Source organism: Dermacentor silvarum, chromosome 6 (assembly GCF_013339745.2).
Source record: "Dermacentor silvarum isolate Dsil-2018 chromosome 6, BIME_Dsil_1.4, whole genome shotgun sequence".
Taxonomy (NCBI): domain Eukaryota; kingdom Metazoa; phylum Arthropoda; class Arachnida; order Ixodida; family Ixodidae; genus Dermacentor; species Dermacentor silvarum.
Window position 1 is genome coordinate 133,469,340 of NC_051159.1, and position 22,612 is coordinate 133,491,951.

Below are 22,612 nucleotides of genomic sequence, written 5' to 3' on the forward strand. Positions count from 1 at the left end.
TCACAAAAGTTTCTGCGGTTGCACGACCAAAACCACAACACGCCGACTGAAGTCGAGTAGCCTTCAGTTGAGGATGGGAAATCTAATAGAAATAACCGGTCAACTGGCGGAAATAGGCTGTCTTGTGAGAAGTCACTGCCTCCAAAGGCGTTCCAGTCAAGTTCCGTGCAACGTATCTGCGTGCGCCTGCCATAGCATTGCTTTCCAGTAAATGTGTTCCTGGCCCAAAGCTTGAGGAAATACCCTTCTGCTGATGGAACTCAGATTCCATGTGTAAGGAGGCCGTACGAAAGAAATCACTGGCTTTCTGCTAAGCATTTGGTCGACTTCATTACACTTAGTCGATAGTGAATTGGCTAAGTTTCTTGACAGGCTATAATGGAAAGTATTAATACGAAGTATAACTGCCTGAAACAAAGATAGGCGCTCGTCTCCGCCTGTAGTTTGCAATTAAACTATACAAGCACAGCGTCTTATGCCTGGTGTGGTGGCCGAAGGAATCAAGAGTAAAGGGATAAAGCAAAAAGGCGTATAACAATAAATAAAATAATTTAAAACGCTACTTTAATATGGTATTGATATTAATTTCGTAATATATCAATCTTTGTATGCCGTCCGGGCCAACCAAAGTCCAACCTTCCTGTGGTCTGCGTTGGCATGTCCTCATTCCTCTCACTCCATCCGAAATCTTATCAAAAAGTTATTATCAACGTGTCACTTCTTTCTGTCGTACTGTCTATACTTTCGCTGACTAATTTCCTTTGCATCAGCTATCTTAGCGAGCCACTTATCACTCCTGCTGGTTCCGTTCGCGAGACATTTGGGGCGGACACGATAAAACTATAGGGTATATCACTAGGACAGGAAATGTGACAGTAAGATATAACGACCCATCATGCAGTGCAAATATACTTTTTGTGTTACGATAAAGTGAAAAAAAAGGGGTGAAAAATAAAATCGCCCGTGATTGGATCAGCTGCATGCTGACAGCGCCTGTTCCCAATCTCGGCCTTGTCATACTGCAGACATCTTTATCTACAAGCACTCGTCATCACAGAGTGTGCACAGCTTCTTGTTGTAATGTGAGCACGATGCTTACTAACGGAACAAAATGGCCCGACTCGAAGCTTTTAAGTTCGTTAACAGAGCACATAATCGGTCTCTGCCGTCTTGAAAACGCAGTACAGTGTCTAGCCCATCAGCGTCACCGTATCACTTGGTGACTGCGTTAGACCGGACCCGCCTCAGTTACACACTGGATCAAATCAGTTTAGATCACGTTACAAGGCTAGAAAGACGTGACAAAGTGTTTACGAACGCAGTGCGGGCGCTAGCGGGATTTCGTGCTTGATACAACGAGGCAAGATACCAATGCAATCACTAGCAATTTCGCTGTTTGACACCAGCTTGAAAGTTGGAAACGGACTTGGACACGAAACTGGACACGTAACTAGACCACCTTTCGTAGCATCCCTGCTCGTTTGTAACTGATAGCAGTGTTGTTGCCAGATAATTGAGGCGCCTATAATTTGCCTTTCCCCAGCGACGATTCTGAGATTCAACGACGATCGATCATTTTGCCGGAAGGTGTCAGCACTTGTAATGGAAAGGCACGGCTTCATGGCAGCCCACAAAACACCTGCAGGGAACGCTTTCTCAATGCCATACGTGACGGCGTTAACACGCTCGCGGCGAGGCCAAACGAGTCAGTGCGTCTATTTCGCTGTTCGAGTACGTTACAGCATTCTGAGTCAACTTTTATTTTAGGTTGCATATTTATTACGTGGCCCCAGAATCACCGCGGTGTCTTAGCTTATATACCGAAAGGCAATAGCTCTGGTGACGCAGATCGTGACAAACTCCAAGATTACGTAAAAAATGGAGGCTTCGGCAATGAGATATTGCCGGCAGCAACTTCTAGTGATACGTCATATAAATGAATTAAAACATTACAGGAACCAGGGCCCATATATACAAAAAGGCTATCACGCTTAACTTATCGCATAGCATCCAGCCAATCGCGACGCTGAACATATTATCAAAGGCTGCCAGCCACTGGCAAAAAGCACTTACACGAATTCTTCTCCAGGTATACAAGAATCGTATTTCAACAGCGCCTTACTTGAAAATCCCAGCAACGTAGTAGCACCTTCTATTGTGAAGGAAACTACAGACAGCCTTACCTTGGTACTCATGCTGTGCCGACTTGGTGCGTTCGAATGTGAAGTGAGAACGCTCTTGGCCCGCAGGTTTTATTCTCCCGTCTGTCTTGGCTGGTTTAGGCAAAGGATGCTTAGAAACCATTATACCTGAATATATTAAGCCGTGCCTAATTGACCACAACGATGCGCATCCCGTTACACAGACGACTTTCGTCAAATGGGTCGCTAGATGGTCGGCAAATAATTTAGTGCCATGGCGCCAAGTAAATAAAAAATAGAGGGCGCATAAACTTACTTCGTGATAAAACAACTCTGATATCCAAATATTGTCATTGCAACAAATCAATGTCCCCAAGAGCACACTTCCATTAATAAAGCGGATCTTTCTAACCTTTCTATGCCTACTTGTCTAACCATTAGGTATAGGCACAAAACGGTAAAGCATCACCATCACGAGAAATTGCATGATAATGATTGCGTGAAGCACGCACATGGGACAGATTTTCGCCGGAGGCCTGCATAAAACATTTTCGCGTTAAAAATAGCACACACGTAGCACGCGCCACAAGCGCCAGCTTCCCAGTTTTCTTGAGCTGCTAGAGACCACGTTACAACCGTCTTTTTGAACTGATATGAGCAGACGGAATTATGTACTACAGCTCAAGATGGCGGTGCTCGAAGAGCCTACCAGAAATCTCTGTCGCAGATTCTTTAGACCCTGTAGAAGAAAACGCACGCTCGCCAAGGCAAAACGAAACACATTGAGGCTTTGTGCCCAGCACTGGGCGCCGAAGCGTATATGTATTGTTTTGCTTTGGTGGTGGTGGTGGGGGGGATGTTTCCTTCCACATCTGTTCTGTCCTCGCCAGGTGCCCTCTAAGGGCCAGTATTGCGTGCTTCGAAACTTAACATAAAAACTACTACATAACAGAATATCCCCCCCCCCCTTTTTTTTTTGAAATTATTGAAGTTATTGGATGTGTTTCTGATATCATTGTACAGTTCTGACGTGTTATGATGTTCGTGATCATAACAACAGTACACACGACATACAACTGTGTTATGACCCAAATATACTAAGAATGTCGTTGAACGTCTGACAAATTATAGGAAACTGGAAAAATACATTTTCAATGCATGACACCAAGTCGCATGAAGACATATATGGCGAGCATTTATACAAAATTTATACAAAAGTTTTCAGACATGCTGTAATGTCACTCTTCTTCCACTCCCCCCCACAGGCGGTATAATATGCTCTAAGCGAACACAACCTTATTGAACTTTGTAATGTTAATTCAAACTCATTAGGAGTTATACTCCAGGCGCCCTGCCAATGGGATGACCTTCAAATTGTGGTTAAGGTTGGTAAAAAAGAACAAGAAAATGGTATTAAAGGCCGAATGCTATTAAATGACGAATAACAGGGGCGTAATGTGCCGATAATCGCTCCCGATGTCGTAGCAATATCTGCCAGTTCGTTGCGGAAAATGTTTTTATGGCCAGGAACATAGAAGAGATGAATCATGTGTGCTGTGGCGCAGGAGTGTAAAGTTTATTTTATTACATGTACGGTGGGGTGAGTGGTTGCAAGTCTGGTAAGCGTAATAAGTAATGAAAGACAATCAGTGTATAAACGTGTTGTGGTATGGTGACATGATGTTTGAATGAACAGTACAGCTTCTAAGAACACGGTTGACTCGCCGGTATATGCACTAGTTGCACGTTGCAGTTTATGGGGGGACGATGCTCGCATAAAATAATTATAATGATAGCCCAAGTAAAACAAAAAATATGACTCCTTTACAACACAAAGGGCACAAAAACTGTGGTTTTGAGAAATCAAGGAAGAACATTCCGAAGCATCTTTATCTGAACAAAACTTATAAAGTCCAATAGAACTCAAGGCTCTTAGTCTTATAGAATAAATCTTGTGAAATGAAGGGCCTTGGAGGCGTGATAATGAGAAAACTGAAAATACAATTCATGGGCCAGTTGTCGGCCTTGAAGTGCAGCTTGCCCCCTTAAATTGGTTGACATATGTTACGAACACGACGTGATTGATAAGTACAAAAGCTGCTCCGGCTGAGTGCGATGTATACGAAACACTTGTTGGCCAATCTCCGCGATTCTTTTGGGTCACATGCACGATGGAGCCTGCTCCTTCGGGAATTCGATGCCGCGATCGTGTCTGGCCGATAACACGAAGATACCGATGCCCTGTCACGCGCACCCATCGAACGTGACAATAGAGACACGTACGGGAGACGCCAGCGGCTTCCTTGGAGCCTTAACCACGCCGGATTTGCTCTCAAAACAGCTAACTGATACAGAAATACGTCCCATCATGGATAAACCATAGGTCGGAATGCGCACATCCCTCGTTATCTCTCTAGACTTGCCATCCTTTTGTTGGCGAGAAGGCGAGAAGAAAGAAAGCCGGTAGATCACACGAGTGTGCGGGGAGCCTACCAAGTTAACGAAACAACCATGAGAGCACTAAGACGTAGGCGGCTGTTTCATGACTTACATGACACGCATGTCATGACATTCATGTCATGACCTATCATTTATGTTCATAATACACTCTTGTCATACTATGCCAATTTTGGTACATACCAAGTTAACGAAAGGACCATGAGAGCACCAAGACGTAGGCTGATAGATAGATAGATACGTAGATAAATACTTAGATAGATAGATAGATGGATAGATAGATGGATAGATAGATGGATAGATAGATAGATAGATAGATAGATAGATAGATAGATAGATAGATAGATAGATAGATAGATAGATAGATAGATACTGTCAAAGAGGCAAATGTTCGCCAAGAAATGCTTCGCATTTAATACAGAAGCCAGTGACAGATCTTATCTCCTAGTCGTGCCCAGATCCCTCCGCAATGATGTTCTGTGAGCCTGCCCTGACGAGCTTTCCTCTGGTCACATGGACTACTCAAGGACGTTAACTGCAGTAGGGTATGAGACCGGGATAGCCGGTGCTCCATCTTGTTCAACCAGCGCAAACGAGACAAAGTTGTTTAAAAGGACACATCATATGTGTCTTTTTGAAAAATAGACTAGTTGGGAGTCAACGCTTGCCTTCGTCCCACCTTTCTTGCCATTCCTTTTTCTCGTTTGGAGCTGTTTAAAAAATATCAAAGACGTTAGCCAGAATCCGCCAACTACAGTATACTACTGGCCTAGAATGACTGCCTGCCTCAAGCGCTATGTGAAAGACTGTCGCGAATGCCAACGTTTTGAGGAAAAGGCTGTTTTATGTATTGAAGCACAAAGTTAACTGGAACGCCCATGCATTTCGTCGGGCACTTTGAAAATTAACATCTCGAAACTGGTTCAGTCCTGAGAATTCGTGCCAAGTGGATACGCCTTGCGAACTCAGCGGCTATAATTCGTAGATTGAAAGATGTTCCGTAAAATAATTAATTCAAAAGTTAATGTTAATTATTAAATTAGGTGCTTTGATTTCTCATGGAAGTAATGGCCGCCTCAACGAGTTGTTTAGATCAATGATTATAATTGTGCTATCTGCCACAGGCAATTAAAAAAATTGGTGCAGCTAAAATGAAACCCCCTGTATATACCCTATATAGAGGAGGGGTCTTCCTATGCCCTACGCCATGCCTCTTGAGTTCGCTTACCAGCCACAGCAGCTGCATTACGACAGGGGCGGAATGCAAATACACTCACATGTACCTAGATTTGGATGCACGTAATACCCCAGTCGCACGGGGAACTTTCAATTGCGATGGTTCCCATCGGTTTCAGTCGCGATCGAAAATGTCCGTGGCACACCGGCATAAAAAAAAAAAAAGCTCCAGGCCGCCAAACTTACAACACCCTTACTGCGTCATTTGTTGTTTCAGCCACTGTGTAGCCATGGGACGTAAAACCTACATCTTGATTTTAAGGCTGCTTCACGTGTAATGTTTATGTGTAATGGAGGAAGTATTTTTTTCCGGCAGGACAGGTTGTGCCATTGCATGTTTCGACGACACGTTCGGTTCAGTGAAGACCGACATTTTTCTCATTGTATTTCCTGTGCAAAAATTGATGTGGAAACCATCCAAGCACGTGCGCAACGTCCTTGACAGCTTTGCAGCGCCGACGTGCATCTTCAGTGGCGTGGCGCATTGTTGGTTTGACTGCTGCAACATTTCCTTGAAACTTACATCCTTTCAACTACTCCTTCAGCTAAATAGTAACGCCTTATAATTTAAGATCTGTACGCAAAATGTACCTCGCCAAGTGGACTGTCGATTCATCCACCAAGGTCAACTGGTGAATTGCGCCACTTACCTTTGTGGTAGCCTGAAACATTCTCATGAAGTGGACGAGTATTTGAAGTTTCTCTTCAGTAGTGGTGGCTCAGCCGTCAGTCAAAAAAAAAAAAAAAAAAAAAAAAAAAAAAAAACACTGGTGGTTGAGAACACTGGAAGCGTGGGGTAATGCGGGAAAGCGTGCAATGCCATACGTTGAATTGTGGAATATGGTGATATAAATGGATATTTTTGCACTGTCCATCTGACAGTATGCTGCTTTTTGATGGTTTCAGACTAAGTGCTTGAAAATTCTCCCCGAAATTATGGCGAAACTTGGTGATCGGCCGGGATACTCACTAAATGAAATCGAACACTGCTGGATTCAGCCTCTCAAATGTAGAATGTTTCCTAATGTTATTGACCATGAAGTTAATTTGCGGATTTAAGTTATATAACGAATTAATCACCGGCGCGTAAATGTGTCGCCGAAAAGTGACAGATTTGTCTCTACTGCAGTGTCTTTAAGAATAACTTAGTCTTCGTTGGAACACTTGGTATTCTGTGTTCAACCAGTACAAGAGCGGACCGTGTGCATGTCGCTTCAGGATCGCGAGGTAATTGGCACAGAGGCTGCAGTGATGACGCAGCGGGTTCTTTCTTTCTTTCTTTCACTTGCCCCAGCGCACAGTAGCTGGCTAAAGGAATGTATGTGCTTCAACTCGACCATCCTGCCCTTTTTGTCAAGCGTTTTCTCTCTGAGTATAGAGAAAAGAGAAGCTTCACGCGGTTTCATTCACACGTGAACTGCTGAGAAAAAAATTTTTCTTGGCGCATTCCTTTGCTCTTTTACTGCTCGCTACACTCTTACAAACACCAAGGTTGCGTCGCGTTGTTCAAGATCTTAGAGCTGAAAAAAGTTTTGTAGCCGTCAGTCTGATTTCATTCCGAACGATGAAATTATGTGTGTGCCTTGCGAGTGCGAAATGTATGGGTGCTTGGGTGCGACAATTCGATCGCACTTTGTACGCACACAAGAAATGATTATATATCATGAAGTGGTATTTCCGGAAGGCTGTGGTGAACTACGCAAATATGTGCATGTCGATCAGTCTGTATTGCCACAATCGTTCAAGCACCACAAACACAACTGGGGGCTTCTATACCGCGTCTCGCTAAATGTTTGACAGCTAAGGGCAACATAAACCGAAACGGAGGTGCGCCTTTTGAGGAGAAAGGCGCACCTCCGTTGCTGGAGAAAGCTAATCGCAAGACGCCCGTTCATTGTCCAGCATTTAGTCATATACACTTAATTTAGTAAATGTATTCACCGGCGTTTCATCTCTCATTTTGATGATTTTGATTTGATTTGTGTGCCTTTTTTCTTTACCCAAAATGGTTTGCGAAGAAAGACCAACCTGCTTCGTAGGTTGTTCAAAGGCTGTCGCCGCCCTTGTCGGCGGCTAGGATGGCGACGAGGCACACTGACCAACGTGCAGTAGAAGCGCATACTACGAACAAGGTCGGTGCCAAGTAAAGAACTCACTTTCTCCATTTATGGCGTCTTGTACTTTCGTGTGCTAGACTTCCACTGTTTTATCAATCGACTGTTAACGAAAGTACATGGCATCACCTTCTTTTGTGTTCTCAGTATGTTATCCCCTTTCACTTATAGCGTGGCCAGATATTAGTGAAATATGGTCCCTCCACTACTGATTGGGTGACAGACAGCATGTTCTTCAGATAAAATTGGGCCCCCATAACAAACCACGCGTACACGTAATATAGCAACAATAAATGCAACTGCACCTGTTCAAAACAACTCCTGGGGGCTGTAGGAACCTTTGTCGGCACATTAGTGGGCCAACTTCCCCTGCTTATAAACGAGGGTACATGCAATCGCGCCATGACGGTGATTTGGTTGACGTGTTCGTCACTTTGTTCTTTGCTGTCGAGACACCGACCTATAGTTAAGGTACACCACATTTATCTTCCAGCACTTTTGGTATCTTTGGTTGGTCGGTGACGGCAATCTACGTGTTTTACTGCATACTGCATAGGGCAAGATACGCACCTTGCAGACGTCCTGGCAGCCTGTCAGACTGTCCGCGCAGAGGTAGTTTGTGAAGGTGACGTTGTGGAGGTCTGTGAAGATGACGTTGATTCGCCTGTAGGCCTTATTGCAGGCTTCTAAACTCTGGATAGAAACAGGCGTGTTCTGCAGTGTGGTGCTCGACGGGGCGCCGAAGTAGGGCTTGTAACATCCCGCGATGTTGGCACTGCGACTCTCGTACTGGTCATCGCGCAGAAAGCCGTACGGCAGGCAGATGAGTGCTATGTCCTTGTTCAGGGGCACTGGCCGCCGTAGCGTGAGCACAGCCACGTCATTCAGATAGGTGCGCGGGTTGAACTGCTCATGCCGTTCGATGTGCACCACCGGTTCGTCTACAGGGCTGGCACCGTCGTCATTGCTCAGGTAGTCATGCTCGCCCAGTCGCGCAACGAACGCGTCCGGAGTGAGCGACCGGTTGCCGCTGAAGGTGCAGTGCGCGGCCGTGAGCACGTGTCGGGGTGTGACGAGCGCACCGCCGCACAGCGGAGAGCGGACGCCGTTGCCGTCCACGTCGATGAACAGCAGTGCCTGCGTGCGCGCAGTACGACTCTCGTGACGTCAGGTGACATTTCGCAGGACTCCCGCTACATTCTCGTGGTTATGTACAATTGCTATATCTGTGAAAGAGTTCGTCATAAGACGCGTAGAAAGTATGAACAGCCACCATTTAGCCACTTTCATCGACCTTTTGAACAACGTATCTAGTGCTGGCTTACGAATAAACCTAACTCACAGGAATAAGTGCACCAGTTCAAAAGCAAATATGCACGGTGAATTTTCAATGAAAGTGTGAACACACAATGAATGTTTCAGCTAAGACGACGCAAGCTTTAAGAAACTTTTCACTGGGGACTGAAGAAACTCGGTGCGTTCTGCTGCGTGAGTTTGCTTGCCATTGCCTGCTGCGCGCCGCAGTTTCAAAGATGGATGGAGAAAGAAATTATGCGCGAAGCGTGGAATGATAAAGTATGCAATTGTTTACGCGTTTATTAGTATATTATAGTTGCCGCCCAAGCAGGCATTATAATAATTATGAACAGTATGATTGAAATGCTAATTACACCGAACAAAAAAATCTACGTGTCTCTCATCCGCGTGTCTGCTTACGGCATGTTTATTTTATTTACTTTAAGAAAATATATTTATTGATGAATACTTACAGGCCTTCAGCAAGGCATTGTGTAACGGGTAAAACTACGGTTACAGCAACGTAAAACAAGCGCTATGTAACAAGGCAACTAAGAACAGCATCAATGTAACAAAAGCTTTATTCGCACAACGTAATAGCGTGCAAGCTCAGTACAGTTAATACAAAAAGTACAATTGAAATAAAAGCTTAAAAAAAGTCGCAGTTTTGCCCGAAAGGTGAAGCATTGATTATGATAGCAAATTAGTATACAGCTATACGAAGTAAGGATAGTAGTTTTATCGGCCGTATAAAGTTGTAAATATTTGCTTATTAACTAAATAAACAAGCAAGCATGGTGTCACGCGCGCAGGTAACCATGAACACATCTCGCTCGATGACCGCGGAAGCTCGTGAAAACGCTGGAGTGAGAAAGCGCGCCAGCGGCAGCGAGCAAATTGACCTTCGCGCTGGCTCTCGCTTCAACGCGAACTAAACGTCGAAAGCGCAGCGCATACGAAGTCACCGGCACTCGGCGCATGCTCTTTGTCCCCATCGCAGATCGTTTTGAAGTTGAGGCCCCCGCGGGCGCATATATCGTCCGCATCGCAGATCGCTTTCAAAATAGCTCCGTGAGCAGCAGCCGCGGGAGCAGAACGCACCCCCCTCCTGTCTCCGTCGCCTCCTCCCCGTGTCTCGTGCGTGAACGTAGACCGCGCGCTTCCGGCCGCCTTTCTCTCTCGCGTGCGCGAGATTAATCTGCGGTTGCCGGCTCACCCTCTCACGCTTTCACTCGCACACACAGCACAGGGCGCGCGGCGATGATTTTATCGCCGTTGGACTTTATACGGAACATCACGGCGATGGCGACGACGACGGCGACGGCCATAAAATTGCTATCGTGTCCATATAATTGCTATCGAAATAAAACAGGAATAAGTACACACGATAACATACTCGTAAATATAATACCAAGATCATTGCACTACAACGTGGCAATTGCCATATCAATTGCTAAATCACACCAATGCCAAGTGCAAAAAAATTAAAAATAAATAAATGAACAAGCAAACAAAGAAACAAAGTAAGACAAGGCAACAACAATTAAATTCTGCCATTTACAATAAGCTACAAGTTCAGAGACAATGAATGGTGCGCGTTCACTCGAACAGAACAGTGTAATTTAGTGGGGAAACCCGACAATGTTTTACATATGATTCTCATAAATAGTCAGTTGTAACGAGTTCCAAATAAGTTGGAAGATTTATTTCTTCTGGTAAGGGGTGAATCGCATACATGCAACAGCTCATAGGCATCGGAGATGAAGAGAGCGTTATAAGGTGTTCTTTAAGGATATAAAAGTGTTACCAATCTGCTGGTACTAGACACGTTTGGTTTAGTTTTCCTTATTTAATTCATTTATGAGGCTTGGTCTGACGCACAGCGTAACATATCTGCTATAAGTTTGCGTGGGCGTCACTCTTAACCGTGTACCAGAGGAACCGTTCCTGAGGAACCAACAGGTAAATACTTTGAGATCAAGACGCTTACAATCCAGGGCCATGCTCCCTGGATGGAGTCCAGGCCTCCAACGATGGGGACATGAGCATTGCTCTCTACGCCGCAATCTGCAATAGGAACACACTTAGTTCAGCAATTGGCCTATGGCACGAGCTCACTACTATTCCCGCTCTGGCTTCCGAGTGTTGTAATAGAAGCCTTTAGGTATCTGCGTTTAACGAGACAGACGCAAACAAGATGACGAAAGTTCCAATACTTGCTTGTGACAAAACGAGACAAGGAAATATCTTTGAGCAATTTGTTACATAATTATAAAACAGCGCCGGGGCCCCAGACAGCGAAAAGAAACAATAGGACAGTGCGCTGGAAAAGAGTCCTGCGAACTTGAAATTCATTGCACAAGTAGGAACAAATGGGCGGGTTGGTGTGGTAACATAGCTATAAAACAGCGCCCGGAACGCAGACAGCGAAAAGAAACAGCAGGACGGTGCAGCTGTTCTTTCTTTTCGCTGTGTGCGTTCCTGGCGCTGTTTTATAGTTATGTTACCACACCAACCCGCCCAGCTTTCTCTACTTTTGCAAGCAATTTGTTAACCAACTTTCACGATATAAGTCTGACTGCCATTGGCTGCCTGTCTTGCTGCCTTTATGCTTATTTGCATTTAATGCAGTCTTCTTTAGAACAACACGTTCTGCGTCAGCTGCGGGCGTGCCACGTTTGCGCGGTCAATAACAAACAAAACAATGTAAACACGACGTGGCGAACTTCCTTTCAATTATTGTGTACGCGAAGTTACATGTGCTCCAAGACAAATTTAAAATAGTTACTCTTTCAATATAACCGGCAAGAATTCGGGCGAAAGATCGTAAATCAGAATTACGTAAATCCTTTATAACAACGCACGCAAAAAAATTGTCCTTATGAGGACTATATTATTACGAGGCTCTCCGCAAATTATTGCTTTCGCACTATACACTTTAGGCTGCGTTTTGAGGCCGACTTCCTCGTCCAGTTATGCTGAGCAGTTATTGCTGCTGATCGCTGGGCTATTTATGGGCAAACCGTAGAGTATATGACAGCTGTGCATTGAAATGCCCCCTTTTGAAGCTTCTTTTACGACTTGCGGCCAGACCTGCTGAAAGAACCACACCGCCGTATATGCCTGCAAGATGTCTCCGCGACGCCACTATGCAGGAATCAAGCGGTTGTGTTTCTGCGACGTTCCAAGGACGAGAACTTTCCGGCGCGGCTCACAACGGAGGGGATAATCGCTAATGCGTCAGGTGCTGTCCGTGCTCGCTTTCACATTGCACTCACGAGGAAGTTTGTCAAGTATATAGCTAGGTGCAGCACATGAAAACAAATTGCGCTGTCCTGTTCAACCCGAGTTATCTCGTTTAAAGGCGACACACAACTGACTATTTGGGTGCCGAAGGAGCGGAACGTAGAATGTGCACTTCAGGGAACCGCGCATACGAATCTCCGACGTACCACACGAGCTCTTATACCTCCGTGTGGGTCAGACCTCCCTGGTGGTTTAACCCGCCGAGAGGAGGTTACGTTACGGAGGCTGCGTGTCGGGGTCGCACTCATCGCGTCTGTGACCGCTCTCTGGGCCCAACAGTCCCTATGATACATCGTGCCCATTTTGTGACACTACGATTCAAAATGTGACAGTGACACACCTATTATGGACGTGCCTAGGACTTCACCTAAGCCGTCTCCGTCACCTGCGGGCAACAAGCCTTCGTCCCGGCCGCCCACCTGACCTTGAACGTTGGATTCATGGATTGTATCATCGTTCACTTCTAGATTTTTTGCACGAGTCAAGCCTGTTCGTGTATTTTTGATATACTTTGTATTATGCCTAAGGGCAAGCTTTCGAAAAAGAAAACAAAAAACAAAAAACAAAAAACAAAACGCGGAGTCACTGATGGAGCGACCGTTTGCGGCGCTTTTGCAAAGTTTATAACGAGGCAGAAAGTGATCAGAGCCGTATACTATGCTTCATAGGCTTGGACGTTGCAATACAGAGGAAATTGAGTGAACGGATTACGGAGAACACGTTCCCTTGGTCAACAAGAAAGAAAAGAAAACACGCACTGTCAGCGGTACCTTACAGTCGGTGCGTAGTGTCGTGCTATATATATTAACAATGACGTAGCTACCTACTATGTTTTATATACGGAGTACTAAATGGTGCGTATTTACGGACGGATTTTACAGCGCTTCTTGTTTTAAATGATTCCTAGCAACGAAAAAGAATACTATATTAATAACGCACTAATTTATCGGACCCCGGCTGCTTTTGCTCTGTTCAAGTACATTCTCTTGTCTTCTTTTTTATTGCGATAGCAATTATATGGACACTCCAAAGCAAATTTCTGCCGTCGGTGTCGCCGTCGCCGTCGCCGTGAGGTTCCGTATGACGTCAATGGAGATGAAATCGTCGCCGCGCGCCGCCGAACGCTGTATGTGCGAGTGAAAGGGCGCGAGGGACGCGCGCTTTCACGGGGAGTGAACCCACGGTGGAGAACAAACGCGCGTTCTGCGCCGTGCTCCCTTAAGGGCTGCAGAAGTAGGCGTCTCTTTCCTCCTTTACAATCACCATATATGCAGAGAAAACGTGCTTTCTTCCGACGCGCGAAAGGCTGTGGGGGGAGGGAGGCGACGTTTAGCTGCGGCACCAAGTGCCTATTTATATCAGAGCAGAAGATAGCGCCAACCTTTCCCTTTCCCTCAAGAACCACTTATCATCATCATCATCATATCAGAGGCTCCGGCAACAGTCACCAACGCCGCACGCATTTTGTGCGAACGCGGGCAAAACGCCGACGGCGTCGACCACAGTTCTGCGTGTTGCCGGTGCTGCTGCATGTCCAAGTTTATACACCTGATAAAGCTACTATCATTACTTCGTATAGCTCTCTACAAATTTGCTATCGAAATTGATGCTTCGCCTTTCAGGTGAAACTGCGACAAGTTTTTTCTTTTCTTGTCTTTTTGGTTGAGTCATCAAGTTCAGTTTCCGACTTACTATGTTGGTCGTCGTCCTCCTGATGGTAATTAGTAAAAACTACCCAATAACAGCTATCGCTTCGCATCGCATGTGTCCCGAAATGCACGTGCTTTGAAACTCCACAATGCGAACAGCACCGTTTAGCTGCCGCACCAAATGCGTATCTTGCGACCGGGTGTTTTGTTTCGCACTTTCAATACTTCAGTCTGAGAAGATTCAACATAAAAGGCATGCCCTGCCGGTGTTTCGTTTCATGCTATTTGTTTATGGGCTGTTATTCTCAAAATTATGAAGAGCTGTGTAAACTTGGACATGTAGCAGCACCAGCAACGCGCAGAACTGTTGTCGACGGCGGCGGCGTTTTGCCCGCGTTCGCACCGAACGCGCGTGGCGTTGATGACGTGTTTATGAAGAACGTGCCAACCTTTGCCGTACACCCTATGGCGGTGTACCGTAGCGACCATAAGGCCATTGTCCCTGCGGTCACTAAATAAATGAAAACCACCGGATCGTATATATTTCTCCTTCTTTAATAGTGCAAATAACCAATTACACCATCACATCTTAATAGTCATAATTGGAAATACATCATTCCCACCATAGTACAGCTTCGCTGGTCTTCCGTCTCCACCCCAGTGGAAGGGCTGACAGTTTTTTTTTTAATTTGTCCTGTCATGGAGTATGCAAGCTCGAGAGACCAACTAGACCGCCTTCTCACCCCTGGACATGGTTTTCAGTGGACTGTCAGTATTATCGCGTCAAGTCATGGATCAACGCACGCAGACTTTCTATAGCATTTAGCCTAAATTGAAGTCGCATTTGCCGGTTGATTGGTAGCGAACACTTGGAAAATGAACTGGTTCACACGGAATTCGCACGGACTCGTTTACACGGCATTTGACTAGTTCACAGGGCATTGGCATTGGACGAGGGTGTAACCTCATCCATTGCCATATACCTGTTAGAAAACTTTCGGTATGCCGGAATATTTCTAAAGTTTATGGACTGTTCACGCGAACACTTCCTCGCCTGCCTTCTCCGTGCCATTTCACCTTATTCTTGCATAAGTGTTCTATGCATCTCCACCATGCGTAGGAATCATAACTATTTTACATGTATTTAATGAGCCAATAGTCCAATTTAACATCGTCACACGCACTCGAGATTCTTCGACATGACATTTGCGAGCAATACTAGTTACAATGCACTCCATCAGCCACGGTGACAGTTGAACTTGTTTAACGAACCACCGAGGTCAGGAATTAGGCGCCGAGGCCGATGCTGAGTTTATGTGGACAGTATTTCCATCGATATGACTGTTCAAATATTGTTGGCTCACACACGACATTGCTACTTCACCTACCTAATTTTATTTAAAAAGAAACCTTGTGTTGCCGTTGTTACTTCGTTTTAATAACGCCTGCTCTCCTTCACGCTGCACGCTAAAGTGACAGTCACACGGAGAACGCACTTCAGACGAATTCTCGGCGTACATTATATACTATATAAAATGATAACAGTGCTGTATACATTAACGGCCGTAGCACATACCACTTTCACCGGCAAATACGTGGAATGAGTTTTGACGGGAGTTAAATTAATGAAAAATGAACGATGGTGTGACAACGCTGGTTTCTGAAAGCTGATCAACCACGAACCGAACACAATTCGACTATTTCTTTAAATGCTTTCAACCGAGGAGCTTATTTGCGGCGACCTGTCAAATATGACATGGAAGATTTTCAAAAGCTGTTACCATGAGGTTGAAATTTTGTTTATTTGTGTTCGTCACCAACAGAAGCTCAAATAAATGAGAAATACAATTTTTGTGGCTCATATACGAAGCTTTATTGCAGCCACAACTCGCCAGCCTGCAATGTGATCTCAATGCACCTTCGCAAGTGGCATTGCGCATGTAGCTTATGTAGTCACGTCGTTCAACAGCGAAAGTACAGTGCTTATATTACCGCTCTAGTCACCTCAGATATGTCGGTCCTCAAAGGGAAGCTAAAATTACGAGTTCGCCAGAAGTTAATACGCTGCTTTGCTGAACTGTGAATACGGTATCATTGTTTGCAGACAGCTTTAAACTCCATCTCGAAGAGCCAGGAACGTTTCTTTCTATATTCGCCGAGCAAAACGATTTCTCCACTCTCATGAATAGTCAAGTAGCTCCTGAGGTGAAGCTTCATTTTAACTACTTTATATTTTCTAATCGGCAGCGCCAACAGAACCTGAATGTGTCTACATTACACTGCGGACAGCGGAACTGAAGCCTCAATCACGCTTGATGTCCCAACAACAAGGACTCTAGGTATCGCGGTTGCCGCTAATTGCCGCTTAACGTTGCTATTCTCGCTGCTTCTAAGCATTCAGGACAGAACACGGCCTTCTTGGGAAGAACCCGAGAGAGGTCATGGCCGTGCCAGAGACGCTCTTGACCTGGACCTGTACGTCATCGCTGGGCAATGCACTCAGAGCAACGGACTATTGCACACCAGAGAGCCAACTGGTTTCTCAATTACAGTACTAGTTCTTCGAGTTTAACTAGATGTAATTCGTCGGTAGTTAGCCGTAGAGGAAACAGCCTTTGCGTCCTTCATCAGCGAAGGTCGATGCTCAACTGGCCTTATGTATAGTGCTCGGCCTTAACTGTATTGACTGGTAAGGCAGGAAAGATTCTCACTCTCACTTCGGATGCAGTGTTGTTGCGAAACCTCGCAGTTGACGCATACTTTTGATGCAGTTTTCAAGAATGCAGTTGATGCTGTGGTGTCGACGCTGAATAGTATCATGGGTACAGGCTGGGGCTGTCATCCTCCTTTTAGGCTGAAGCTGCGTGTGGCGGGCAGTAGCAGGGTGTTTTACCTGTAGTCATAAGACAAGTCGACACAAGCGTCTTCAATGCAGATGACTGAGGATGGGAATCCCTCAACCGGGTTTCATTGACCACCATACGGTTAGAATCTCGGAGTGTTACTTTGCTCACACAAGTATCGTTCTTCTTCAGCATTCCTTCCTAGGAGACCTCAGCCGGCCAAGTCTTGCTTTCTTTCTTAAATTTATTTATGCTACCTCCTGCCGCCCAATTCCTGACCTATCTCTTTTGTGGTTACGCGCCATAAATCAGGTTCATCATCATCACCTACATCATCGTTGTGCTTCCTTGCACCGCGGCCTTTAACAAACATTCTGTCCTTAAACATTCCCCATTGTTAATATCAGAACGGGTTGGTGCACGCCTCGTTCTAGCGAATGCGGAGAAAACTCAGGCTGCAACGTGTACAGTTTATTTCAGACGACGAGCTTCCAAATTGCGGTGCCGTTTTTCCGACCATTCAAAGGCGAATTTCTGCGCTACAATGTTTCTTCTCGATACGCGACCTTAGAAGCTACTTTGTTACCATACAGGAAAATACAACCTTTAGAATCTTATCACCAAGCCTTGCGTTAGAGGTGTACAGTGTAGCAAAGTACACCGTTCATATCTCGTAATCTAAGTTACGGGGTTTAAAATCATGCAAGGGTCTAGTGTTGCGTAAATCGATCAAGCGTTCTCGGCATATCGGCTGCGGTCGCCGATAGAGCCGATGTAGCCAGGTAAGAAAATGATGGCGCAATCTTCTCAGAGGAGAGAAAAAAAATTCTGAAATGCCACCTGTTAAGTTACACAGTGGTGCGCCTACACCTTATAAATAACATTAGGCAATTATGAATATATCGCATATTTTACTGTCATTATAGTTTTCTTGCAATGGCCCATACATGTGACTCAGACCGAATTGCATGCCCTTTTATGCCAGCAGCACAGAGCTTGCTGTGGGAATCGAGGTACTTGAACTGTAATAAACTTGAACGTGAAGAAGTGCCACGGTAGTGTCGTCAACAAATTTTAACAAAATTGGTGCAAGGGGTAGAATCTTCAGTATTAGAACGTGTACATGATAATGAGCTTACTGAATGTTGAGGAATGAAACAAAAAAAAGGAAAATGTTAGCATTGCAGCTTTCGCAACACAGCAGCGAGTGTGTGTTTGTTTTGCCAAGGACTGCAGCAAAGGTGTGTTAACTTGTCCACAATAAAAAGCTGCTTGCTGTCTGCTTAATTAAAATTCTTACACCGCGTGCTTTGAAAAGAATGCTTTGTTATCGTATGCACGCCCGGTCGTCGACTGACATGTGGATTTCCAAATAAAAACGTCGTTTCTTTTCTCTTGAGAAATTGTAACGGTGCGAGACAGAGGCTAGGCTTTTGAAGCGTCAAAACATTTACATATCACCGAGAGACAAGACTTTTGCAAGAATTTGGCAGTATAATGAGGCTTGTTGAGTCGACGAATGTACACCTCAGAAAAGAACGCAGGAAAGTTACTTATCCTACACAAAGAGCGTCATTTTTGTAATTAATAAAGTGAGTTTCGAAGCCACTTTTCTAAATTATCGAAATACTAAGAAACAACTTAAGAGAGTAATTTGTGCAAATTCTGGTCGATGTTTAAAAGAGTGCAGGGTATTCGAACGCGCGCCATCCAGCAAGAATAAAAGGCAAGAAATAGGAAAAGCAGAAAAAGAAACAAAAAGAAAGAAAAGAAAGAGGCAGAGAAGCTCAACTTAGACAACACAAGACAGCGTACGGATTTGGAAGCGGGTATTGCTAGACATCTCGACCCCCTTCCTTGCGGAGTAGCATGTAGGTGAATACTCCTGCCCTGGCAAGCCTCTCTTCTTTTAGATAAAGATATCTTCCTCCATCTCTCTATTGTTAGACGTGGATGTGACTGCAGACGCATTTGACCAAGTCGAGTGTCCTAAAGGCGTTCAAGGTTGCAGGCGGCGTTAATAGTTATCTTCCCTCTTTACGCCCTTTGCATGGCGCGGCAATTCACCCCACCTTAGCTTCTTTGTCGCAAATCCTAGACCTGTCTTTTGTTTGTGTACACGCCGCTTGGAAGCCCACGTGATCCACCTTCATTTTGTAGTTGTCCTTGCTTTTCTTCGCTTCGCTTTCTCTCACATGTCACTACTTTCAAGAACAATACCAAGGTGCGTTTCCCCTTACCGTCAGCTTCTTTTTTTATTCCTTTCATTTAGTGTTCGCTGTTTAGAAGATGGTATGAGTTCGGGCTTGCTGCGCCCAGCACGGCTTCCGCAGAGCGATCTCACGTCCTTGACTCCGGCGGTCCAGTGGGGGTCAGGACATCGCCTTTCGCAAGTGCGCACAACTCGTCTGCTGGCACATTTAGTCTTCTTGCCGAGAACCGCGATAGATGCCGCGATACTGCCAGCAACTAGTTTGTGATCACTTCCTGGAAGGCGCACAATCGTTCGCATTCGCCGGCGGCTCGGAAACGATCTGTGCTATTACTTTAACGAACGACAAGGGTTGCTTGCGAATAGACGGAGGAGGCACTGACTGGCCTTATTGATGAATGCTTGTCTGTTTATAAGTGTACCCGTCATCCACGATCGTAATGGAACCTTCGGTATTACGCAAAAACACGAACTCGAGCCGGATGCTCTGCGCTGTATATAACACGAATAAAATCGGCGTGGCTCAAGCGATGAAAGCAAGAATTGCAACCTGTCTGAACAATCAAGTAATCAACGACTACCTTCGCAGTCCGAAATAGTGATAGTTTCAAAAGAAGATGGAACATTTCGCCTTTGCATGCCATGCAGCCTGGTGAATTGTCAGAGTGAACCATTCCCATTTCGAACGCTGTGTGTTTGTCGATATCGATGACGAGACCGGAGACTATCATGAATCGATCTACACGAAGGCCAGCGTCGCAACTCTTGGTGAAGGAGACAATGTATCGTATCTGTGACGCCTTTTGACATCTTGCGGTACAATAAGTTTCCTCTCAGGCGGAAACTTTCCGAGATAAATCCCAAAAAATGAATCAAGTTCTGAAGTACTGAAAAGCGAAATTTCGAAATCCGTGCACGTACGAGGTGGAGAGAGAACCGACAGATGAACCGACATGTGTTGCTTGAATAAAGGCAGAGTAGACAGAGAGGATTAAAGCATCAGCACGCGCCCGTTTTCATCCACATTCACCGGGAAGCTCGTTTCTCACTACGTCATACCTCTAATTCTTTTTGGAAGCAGCAAATACAATATGGTATAATCTAAACTATGTGTGAAATTGTCTTTCAATTGAGAGCAAAACACTATCGACCAATATTTTAGCATGAGCGATGAGATAGTTATTCCGATCACTGTGAGTAATGGAAACCAAGAGAATCCCTCGAAGTCATGATAAGGCCGGTACATAGCGCACTGCGTCTTGTTTAGCTTAACGAAGGCACATGTGAATAAAGAACCCAACTTGCGGCTTACCTCACAGATATATCCTGGATTAGTCACGCGCAGTGTGTGAATATCGAACAATAAAGCAAGCTTGGCAGATAAAAAGGGTTCAAAAACTGAAAGAGGTTTGTCAAAAAAAAGAAAAAAAAAAGGCACACCAACCTTCATTCGAGTAGCGTGGATGCCGAACTTGTAAGGCAGACAAGAACAGGACACCGCTGGATGCAGACTTCCTCCGGTGTAAGCGCGCAGAGGTCATCATGACCAAAACAAATCTTGTCAGATTTGTGCCCTGAACTAGCGTCCGCCGACGCTAGTTCGGATCACGCGGGATCTTGTGCTAGTGTGGAAAATTTCTTTACCTTTACAGTTCTGAAGTTAGATCAACCACCTCTTCACACACAAGGGATTTCAGCGCCCAAAATCAACCGGACGGTCCAGGAAGGCTCAACGCAAACTCGTTCTGACCTCAGTCAGAAATCTCTTCCAGGTTCTTGTAGGCACACTCCGCGAGATGCTGTCCCAACTCCTCCAATGGTGCACACCACATGAGCTTCACGCAGGGCTTTCCTCACGCACCGAGAAGACCAAGCGCAGGCGCGTGAAAGGGGTTCACGGTGCGTAGGCGTTATGTGACCGGCGCTGGTGCGTCGTACGCGGGAGGTCACCCAGATGAAAAGGAAGAGGGAATGGGGTGAAAGCTTCAGTGGCAACATCTGACCGCAACTGAGCGAACGAGTGAGTGGTCGGCCCCACCTAAGGCAGCTGAGAAGAACACACGGAGTGCACTCACCCGAAGGGGCTGGTCGCAGCAGAATGGAAACCCACCGGGTAAATCAGCCTCTGGTGGGAGAGGCGGCGAGACGCTGCGGTGAAGGCCGACGGCCTTCGCCGCCGCTTCATGCGCCAGTCGACCAGCCACTGCGCCGCTCCTTCAGCGCGAGGCGTTTGCCCAAAGAAAAACGAGTGAGTGCCAAATTTGGACGACCCACACACACACGCACACCGCCCGCCATAGACAGACCTCTGTTGCGAAGTCCGAGGGTCCGAGCGGCCACGAAGGGTCCATGGATTGTGTCGTGCCAGGTGCCGGGAGAAGGAGAGGCCCAGGGCCACGTCGAAGAGATGGGAGAATGGTTTAATATACAAATTTACATGATCTGATTTTCATCTCCGAAGGCTCGCGACACTCAAACTCTCCTTTTTATCCCTTTCGTTTCCCTCTTTCACTCGACGAGGGAATACACTTTAGTTCTTAGCCACTCACAATCTTCGACCGGTTCGCAATATCCCGCCCAGGATGTGTCCCCGTTCCACCTGGCTCCGCCTCCAATGTTGCCTGATCGCCCCCGCACACCAGGAAACCGGTGGCACCTTGGGAACCAAACGTCGACGTGGTTCCCATGGGAATGCTCGACCCTGGCCCCTTGCAAGAATTAGTCGCCTATCAGTGACGGTCAGTTTGACAGGGTCCGGAGACTGGCCTTCGCGAAAGCCACCGTTTCCAGAGAGGACGGTGGCTGTTGTGTCGGAAGGGGGCTCCTGGTTTGCACGTCACAGTCGGCGCCGGGCCTCGTCGTAGTTGCGGCGGGCGCTGGTGCTTCACGGAAACACATCAAGAGCGACGTTGCCGTTTTAGCGACGCACGAGGCCGATGACCCGTTGCAGCCGGGGACTAATTGCTTGTCCATCAGTCCCAGGTGACGCTGACGCTCTCCGGCCACGAGAAACGACAAGCGTGAACAGCACTCCGCAGCTGCACGTCTGTCGGTAAGGCCTCCTTTGTCTCGAAGGACCGCCAGGCACAACACCTCCCACTTCTTCAAGGGACGACACCCGACCAGCGCTCAGGGGAGACACTGCGAGGAACGACAAGACCGTGTGCGTCGGTGACACACACTTAAAGGCAACGTATTGTCGCGTTATTACCTCGCGTGCAATTTGTCGCATCATTCGTCTCCGGGCGGCGGCGACCCGGTCCGCACTAGTGGCCGGAACAGCCGGTGCTCCAGCCGCTTGTTGAACACGTAGTTGCTCTCGATGGGTAGCGCGCACTAGGCGAGAAGCTGCAACTGC

The 22,612-nt window shown here is 46.2% G+C and overlaps 1 protein-coding gene and 1 pseudogene across 1 annotated transcript in view; both read right to left on the reverse strand.

Moving 5' to 3' along the window:
- The window catches only part of LOC119456061 (receptor expression-enhancing protein 5-like), a 60,364-nt gene that overhangs the window by 572 nt on the left and 37,180 nt on the right, over positions 1-22,612 (reverse strand). The window lies entirely within an intron of this gene.
- LOC119456907 (proclotting enzyme-like) lies at positions 7,879-21,941 on the reverse strand (annotated as a pseudogene).